Here is a 9544-nt window from a genome sequence, read left to right as displayed (position 1 = left end):
TTTCCCAGGTCTAAAGTCCCTCCAACTACAGTTTTCCTAAATAAAACAGAGTAGCTGCCTACGGGCTATCTCTTTGGTGTGAAGAATTCTCACACCAGCAAGTTTACAAATGCCAAACAGCAAGTTTACAAATGCCATGTTGTGTACTAGGGTTTATTTGTTTGTTTTTTTTAATGGTTTAATTTACTTGTTTTTAAATGAGTTTTTTCATGCCTCAAGGATACCTCGTAGTGTTCTAGCATTTTGAAGACAAGTTGATATTGACCTTGAGTATTTTGTAGATTTTAGAAATTAAATCATATCACTTCTAGTGTTTGTCATTTCAAAACTAAGAGCTTTAATATAGCCAGCATTAAAGAAGATTGGAAAAGAATTGAGTCAGAGGATCCCACTCTGTCTTTTAACTACACAGGTGTTAACAAGCAATTCTGTCCTTTCTGGGCCTCTTATTTCTCATGCATAAAAGTTACTTCTCCAGTTTTCAAAAATCATTTTATTCTAATTTTGTTAAATTAGATGGATGCGCTAAAGCATAAAACCAAGACAAACAGCGGTATCTGGATAAGGCTCAAAGTATGATTTTAACATACAAGGGCGTCACAAAATATCTTTTCACTCTAGTGGTGATGCATGGTGGGTCACAGGACACAAGGCCTCTATTCCAAAGGTTCCTAAACTTTGGGAACTAAAAAAAAACTCGTGATACCTAGATCTCACCCCAAAATGTTCCAAAAGGCACGAGATTACCTCGACCAGTAGAATTATAAAAACTTAGAAAATGTATAAAAACTTAGAAAACATAAAAACTTCTTCAGTTTAGAACCCTTGTTCCATTCCAGCTTTCAATTCTGAATGTATGTAAGAATCAACTGATAATTTTTCAAAGCCTGCCAGTGCCTAGGTCCACCCCCAGATTCTGACTCAATTGGCCCATGGGACGAGGGCACTGACGTGTTTTAAAACTCTACAGGTTATTGTGATACACAAACAGGGGTGGGAACTACTCCTCTAATCTCTGCTTCACATGATCCTTCTAGTTGATCATCCTGACATCAGGCCCACACCGGCCACTCAACAAATGAAAAATCTTTGGACCTTATTACAAGGTACAGCTCCACCTCCACTATATCAACCTGGTGTCATAACTTCCTGCTTTTTCTATAGGACCATAACTTCTTATCTTGTCAATTAACCAGTGCTCCCGGTGTTCTGTGACCTGAATTTCCCAGCTATGGGCTCCCAAGTGTTTCTTTCAGGTTGTAGTCCCACTTCTTTCTATCAACTTCTGTTTGCCTTGTGCATCAATTCTCTCAGTGCTTTGAATGCCCTTGCCTTCTCTTCCAAATGTCCTCTATATCTTGGATTATTCTAATCAAATTTCTCCTATGATCCCAACTAACTACTATTAAATGGAAGACAGAAGGATATATCCAACTGAAAAAAAAAATCTGCCTAATTTCGCCAATGGCTGAGCAAATCCTAGGCATAAATATCAAGGAAATTGGAAACACACACACATACACAATTTCTAAAACTAGAGCACTTTTTTCCATTCTACACTGGCTTCAGTTCTGGCCAAGTACTTAAGAAACACAAGAATCAATCTTGGAAAACTACAAAGATGAAAACTGTACATTTTCAAGAGAATTAAGGAGTTACCAATAGAAGGTGAAAGCATAGATTAGAACCTCAGTCTAGAAAAATGAAAGCTGATGGAGAATCATTTTTTAACAGTGACTAAAACAATATTATTTTCTCAAAAAATGGAACATAGAAGCTGAAAGAACAATGTTCTAGGAAAAATGAAATACTGCATAGTAATTATTAAATAAACAAAAGGAGTTTATACAGGGTAAAAATAAATAGGTTCTCTGAAGTCTTAGATAAATTTGGTAAATAATTGAGATTGTTCAGAAAAAAAGCATGTAGCATTTGGGGAGTAATTTACAAGTTTTTTAAGTGCTTTCATATATATGTTCTTATTTGAGTCTTGTAAAAAATCAGAAATTAAAACTGTTCTGAGTATATTCTGAACAGTTTGAGGCAGTATTATAAAGGGATCCAACATCTGCTTTGATGAAAGTTTCTTTGAGATGCTATCTGAGAGTGAGCTGGCCAGATCTTTGCTCTAGTGGCATTTATACTCTTTATGACCAGAGGTGGATTTTCCATAAATCTAGTGAAGTTTTAAGCTTTAATCGCTTCTCTTGCAAGGGTTTTTTCCAAGCCTTAAGAGAAGCCCTGGCAGTAGGTTCTCACGGTTGTGTGTTTTTGTCACATAACCAAAGTAAGTTATCATTTGCTGTGACTTTTTTCTTCACTCTACTTATTTTTGTACATTCTCTGTATTGGAAATTTTATATTCTTTTTCTTAAATATGAACTGTGGTGCCTCTCCTGCTTATGAGCTCCTGCTACCCACTGCAGGGCCCTTAGCATCCTCTTTGTCTTCCCATTCTTTTTCCATCAACACTCAGCCTTTGAGCTCCAGCTTTTCCTTGCTGTCTCCTCAGCCATGTTCCTCATTTCTGATGACCATCTCCTCACAGGAAGTGTCTTCCCCTGGAAGACTCAGCATACCAGGTCAAGCTTTCCAGTTAATCCCTTTCTCTTCCCTGGACCGGTTCTCCTCCTTTTCCTCAACTTTGGAGGTTTCTCAGCCTGAGAGGACAGTTTCTACTTGGAATTCTGTCCACAGGGTCCTCCCAGCTTCGCCCTTTTGTTTCAGGCGCCGGAAAGGGCTGCTGCTCGGAACCTTCCCTGCCGCCTCTGCCCACACTCAGCCCTTTCGGCAGTGACGGTCTCCTTTAGTGGTTTCTCCTTTCTAGATTTTCATTCCTTAACCACCAGGGGAAAATACACTACATACTGGGAATGCCTTTTATCTTGAGCTGCTTTGGCACAAGTGCCACAGAAGTGCAGGAGAGGAAAAGGTTTGTGGCAGCCGCCCCCGGGCCAACCTTGGGAGCTGCGCTTCCCCACCCACCGCCCACCCACTGTGGATAAGCTGTCAAAATAGACACTGGGAAATGTAAACAAATAAAATAAAAACACAGGTTTTCTTTCCATGAAACGTGGTTTTGCACACCTGCAGTTCTCAGGTCAGCCTGAGGGAGGCAGAAAGAGTAGCGTGGGGCTGTGCGTCACCGAGGGATCCATTTACAAGCGCGCACACGACGTAGAACATGGGTCAGGTGTTTCAGGATGACTTCAGGAGCTTAGCTGCGAGATAAAGATCTGCTCGAAATTACCCACCCAATAGAGGAAAAGGGACATTTTTTATTTTACAAAGATTTCGATAATGCAGGTTTAAGCCCAAAGAACAATAGCACTCTGAAGTTTATCTAGAAGATGTAATTAAATGTAGACCATCTCAGTCAGTGAATATTTTAGTTATCATGTTTGTTTGTTTTCTCATTTAAGTAATACTAAATAGGGATTCTGAAAAAGATTTAAAATATGTTATATTGCTATGGTATCCTAATACTCCTCCCAGAAATCCTTCTAATGGGTTAAATAAGACTTAAGTAAAGATGTTAGTATCAAGAAGCATTTAAATGAGCATCCTGGGCAGGATCAGCATTGTGTTTAAATAGAGATACACAGAATTGGCAAAAAAATAAATAAATAAATAAAATAAACAAAAACAAAGAGGAAGAGATTTAAGCTTTGCCTTAGATTTCAGTCTAGGAATTTGCAATACTTTAATGCTACACATTTTGTTCAACCTACAAAAACCCACAATATTTATGGAAGCTCAAGGGAGTCAACTTCTCACTTCAGGTTCTCAGTACAGTAAAACACTAGTGCTGTGCAAAAATCATAAATTTTCACACATACAGGAGAAACTGTGCTGATTTCCTGGGTGCAAAAGATTTAGTAATAAAAATAAATGAAATTATAGGTAAACACATAGCCCCAGTATTTTTTCACACCTATCATTTTCATATCTACTAATTTGAGGACCCATGTCTGGGGATATCTTTTTGCGGAGAAGAAACAACCATGTACAAATAATAACCAAGTCCTGTGAATTCCTGACAGTTCTAACATTTTTGACATAAAGATTTTTAGTTAGATATGTATGCCTTGATTTTATCCTATCTCTTATCACCACCCTGGGCATTCTCTTTCTTTCAATAGTTCAACAGTATACACTCACTGAAAATGCTGAATCACAGTGATATGAGCTAATCATGCAATCTCCTGCTTAGGATTACAAATAATGAAGAAAGATCAGTTATGATTGGATGAATAAGGACCAATATGGAATTTAGTCCACTACCTATATTGGCTGTCTTTTTGTAGGGGGGATTCCCTGATGGCTCAGCAGGTGAAAGAATCTGACTACAATGCAGGAGACACAGGAGACTCGGGTTCAGTCCCTGGGTTGGGAAGATCTCCTGGAGGAGGAAATGGCAATCACTCCAGTATTCTTGCCTGAAAAATTCCACATAGAGACGAGCCTGGTGGGCTACATTCCAATGGGTTGCAAAGAGTCAGACACGACTGAGCAAGTAAGGAAACACAAACACTCCATTTTTAAGCCAAATTCCACAAGGCCACACTGCCTCGGGCATGAGGAAACAACTGGCCTAACAAAAATACCGATCAGATTCCTTACAATATTAGACCAAAGCTTAAACTATTAAAAAAAAAAAAAGGCTGAAGGAAAAGAGAAACATGACAACAGTTTCCCAAAAGGATTGGATTAGCTTCGTTGAGTCATCACAGAGAAAAAAGGACTCACGTTCGGCAGCAGCATCAATGCCTCTAACAAGCATATGCAGACTGAAAAAGCATCATAACCCAAGCAGCATAGAGCACACACAGAAAAAGTTGGGCAGACCCTCCTTCTTCAAGCAGGGGCCACAGCAATCATCTTTCAAATGTCAGAGAAATATCCCAGAACCCTCATATTCAAATTAGTAAATATTTGTTCTGAGCATTAAAAGAACTAGTTTCATGTAACCTTTCTCTTCTTTTCTTCTCACTGTACCTTGCTGTCCTTCTACTCTATTACCTCTGTGTTTGGCACATAGTTGAGTTTTACATATGAATAAACAAATGGTAGAAAAGTGAGTATCCTGGGGTATGGTACGGCTGGATTTAATTCTTAAAAATAAGAATTCTTAAGGATTCTTGAACTGGGAAAATTTCCCAGAAGGGGCCCCTAAAGGATGACCTATTCTCAATGCACAATAAAGTTTCATTAATTATTTTATTTCTTCATTTATTCAGTAAATATTTTTTGTCTGTCTTCTGCACACCAAGAATTGTTCTAGGTTTCTGTGATTTGCTAAAGAACAGCACAGACATGGACACTGATCTCATAGAATTTACCTTCTAGGGTGGAAGGAAATAATTAAAAAATAAAAAAGGAAACACAGGAACACATGAATAACGATATAGTTTTGATTGTGATTAGAGCCAAAATGGAGCTTTTTTGAGAAATGGAAAGGTGACAGCCAGATTGTACAGTGTCTTATAAACTATCTCAAGGATTTTCTATTTTATCCTAAGATAAGTGGTAACTATTGTAAAGTTTAGGAATAGGCTATGGTTAAAATTTTATTTTTAAAAGACTATTCTAGGCGTCTATTGAAGAAGGAATTCATAGGGCCTGAACTCCATCTCAGGCCTGTCCGTGCTGGCTGTGCTCGACTGCCTCTCCAGTGGACTCTGAACTCTCTGCTGAGTGCCTGTGAGGACGACAATGGAAGGATAAGACCCCCTCCAGACAGAGGAATCCTGAAGATCACATCCAGGCTACTCATTGCCTAAGAGGAAGCATACCGTAATCACACCTGTCTCCGGACAGGTCATAAACTTTTTTTCGTATCTGTCAAGATGTAATCACAGGCTTATCGATTATTAACTGGTTGGAATGTAACTGCGGGCTTATTGACTATTGACTGTTTAAGACACGTACACATGGGGCAGGAGGTGGGTTTAGACACGTATGCATGGGGTATAAAAGATTTTCACAAATGCTGGACGGGGTCCTTGGCTGAGAGGAGACTCTGCCTTGGGCCCGCCGGCGTAATAAACTGCGCTCCACTATCTGCATTGTCCTTCTGAATGAGTCTGTTTCCCGGAAAGCGTGGCTATAACACTATAAGTAAAAAGAATTAGAAGAGATGAGAAAAACATGGTTATAGCAGATGTGAATGAGAGTAAAGGTCCAGTTGGGGAGGCTACTGCCGTAGTTTAGGCAAAAGATGATGACAGTTGAGACAGAGGAGTAGCTGTGGGTACCTGCAGATGTAACCAGATTCAAGATTCATCTGGAAGGTACAAGATGCTAATCAAGGAGATAACAGTCAAAGGTAATATCAGCGTTTCTGTCATGAGCAACTTGAAGCATGGGGGATAGGAAGACTGAAAATATTAAATGAAGAATAGATTTAAGGGATAAAATGCTGGAGATGTAACCAAGAGGAGATAGCAAGTAAATGTATGAACAGTTTTGTAGCTCAGAAGGGAGATCTGTGTTGGAGAAAGCAACCCCCGAGTCATGGTGAATATACAGTATTATTTATAAGCTGTGGAAGTGAATGGGAGCTCATGGGAAACGAATGTGAGGCAAGAAAGAAACAGGGTCCAAGACTGATCTTTGAAAAACCCCAGTTGCTAAGCAGAGGAGGAAGCTCTACCAAAGGTGAATGAAAAGGGTTGTCATGATGGGTAGAAAAAACAGTAGACTGTGTGTGTGTTACACTAAGTTGTGTATTACAGAAGCCAAGCAAAAGAGAATTTCAGATAGAGAAAGTGATCACACAGGAAGTCAAGTAAGGGGAGAATTTTGCAATGGGGTCACCATTGAGATCTTAGCCAGGACAGCTAGGGTTATGGTAGTTTGGAGAGAACTGAGCTGTGAAAGGGAAGTGAAGGCATTAGGAAAATGTGCACAAAATTACTCTTCTTAAAAGCCTGATCATAAGCAGAATTTTGAGGTTCTATTCTCAGTTACAAAGTCTTCGCTTCCCCATCCACAATGTGAGTGTGTAAATATAATCACATTCCGAAAATAACTCAGAAATGCACGGGCAAAGTCCGGTGATCGGCATCACTCCATTCAGTTGAGTTCAAATAATATTTATTGAGCACAAAGATGAACAGGACAAGGTGCATTCTTGCGAAAAGCTTATGGAGGAGACAGAATAACTCATACATTTTTTTTAAAGGCAGTAAATTTGAAGATGAAAGTTTGCATGCTGTGCTGTGGGAGCAAGGAAGGAGGGCATTTACCCCAACCAGAATATTTGAAAAATTTCTGGAGGAGAGAAGACACATGAACTAAACTGTGGAGGAACAAATAGGAAAAAGCCCAGTGGTGAGAGGAAGTACAGACACACCACAGAGGAAATACATGAACGTCAGCAAGGGTCCAGGGAGGTGGAACACAACTTAAATTCTCTGTACATCCTGCCCATGATTTGCTTAGAGCCTCTACACACACATCGGCTACTAGAATATAAGGCAGAGTGTGAGAGTTAGGTCCAGAGAACTAGACAGGCCAAGCTCATGAAGAATTTGTGTGCCCTGTTAAGATATGACCTGAGAGATGCAGGCGTAGAAATCGGACATGTAGGCACGGAGGGGAAGGGACGGGTGGGGCAACCTGGGAGATCAGGCCGACATGCACACACTGTGTGTTGGTCGCTCAGTCCTGTCTAAGTCTTTGTGACCCCATGGACTGTAGCCCGCCAGGCTCCTCTGTCCATGGGATTCTCTAGGCAGGAATACTGGAGTGGGTAGCCATTCCCTTCACCAGGGGATCTTCCTGACCCAGGGATCAAGCCCAGGTCTCCTGCATTGCAGGTAGATTCTTTACCGTCTGAACCATCGGGGAAGCCCACATATATACACTCCCATGTACAAGACAGACAGCTGGTGGGAACCTGCTGTATACCGCAGGGAGTTCGGCTTGGTGCTCTGTGATGAGCTGGAGGGGTGGGGTGGGGTGGCGTTTGGGAGGGAGGTTCTAAAGGGAGGGATATATGCACATGTGTTAGTTGCTCAGTGGTGTCTGACTCTTAGTGACCCTGTGGAGTGTAGCAGGCAGGCTCCTCTGTCCATGGGATTTCCCAGGCAAGAATGCTGGAGTGGGTTGCCTTGGCCTTCTCCAGGGAATCTTCCCAACCCAGGGAATGAACCCTGGTCTCCTGCATTGCAGGCAGATTCTTTACTATCTGAGCCACCAGGGAAGCCCAGATATATGTATACATATAGCTGATTTGGGCCTCCCAGGTGGTGTGAGTGGTAAAGAATCTGCCTGCCAATGAAGGAGACATACAGATGCAGGTTCCATCCCTGGTCGGGAAGATCCCCTGGAGGAACGCATAGCAACCCACTCCAGTAGTCTTGCCTGGATAATCCCATGGAAAAAGGGGCCTGGTGGGCTACAGTTCATGGGGTTCCAAAGAGTCGGACTTGGCTTACTGACTGATCACCCCCACATGCATAGCTGATTCACTTCATTGTACAGAAACTGTACAGTGTACAACTGTAGCAGAAACTGACACAACATTGTAAAAGTAATTATACTCCAGTTAAAAAATAAAATTTACATTTAAAAATTAAGAAAAGAAAAAGACTGATTCAAATTTAAGATCAACCACCTATTAGTTCTGGGCCTTTGGACTTGGTGGCTCAGATGGTAAAGCGTCTGGCTACAATGTGGGAGACCTGGGTTCGATCCCTGGGTCAGGAAGATTCTTTGGAGAAGGAAATGGCAACCCACTCCAGTATTCTTGCCTAGAAAATCCCATGGACAGAGGAGCCTGGTGTCTGTGGGTTCACGAAGAGTCAGACACGACTGGGCAACTTCACTTTCTCTTTCACTTGGACAATTTACTCAGTCTTCCAGAGCCTCGATTTCCTCAATGAGAGTTTTTATTTTTAGTTTCCTTGAATTAGAGTTTAAATAATATTTACATCCTAATGTGAAAACTCACATTCATGAACTCACAATTAGGGTTAAACATCAACTAAGCAGGGAGCAAACTTAGACTCACCCAATCTACTTATTATACATATAAGGGAACTGAGTCCTGAGGAGATTGATAGTTTATCCAAATTCATGCCTTTAAGAAGGAGGAGAACCTACAGCAAATCTAAGTTCTATTATCTGACAATATGACAATATTGAGGGGTTCTCAAGTGGCTCAAGGGTAAAGAATCTGCCTGCCAGTGCAAGAGACGCAAGAGATTCAGGTTTGATCCCTGGGTCAGGATGATCCCCTGGAAGAAGATATGGCAACCCACTCCATCATTCTTGCCTGCAAAATCCCATGGAGAGAGGAGCCTGGCAGGCTACCATCCATGGGGTCTCAAAGAGTTGGACACGACTGAGCGACTGAGTATGCACCCACGTAAGACACTGTTAAACATTCCTTTCTTCTTGGAGTTAAAGTCTGAAGTAAGCAGAAAAAGAAAGGGGCAGAAGACAGGTTGTCAAATGCCAAAGTGTCAGGGGAGATGGCATTTTCTGATGATGAACAATAGACTAAAGGTTGAGAAATAAGACAGGCGCAAGGGCT

This window comes from Cervus elaphus, chromosome 33 (genome assembly GCF_910594005.1).
Source record: "Cervus elaphus chromosome 33, mCerEla1.1, whole genome shotgun sequence".
Taxonomy (NCBI): domain Eukaryota; kingdom Metazoa; phylum Chordata; class Mammalia; order Artiodactyla; family Cervidae; genus Cervus; species Cervus elaphus.
Note: the sequence above shows the minus strand (reverse complement) of the source record.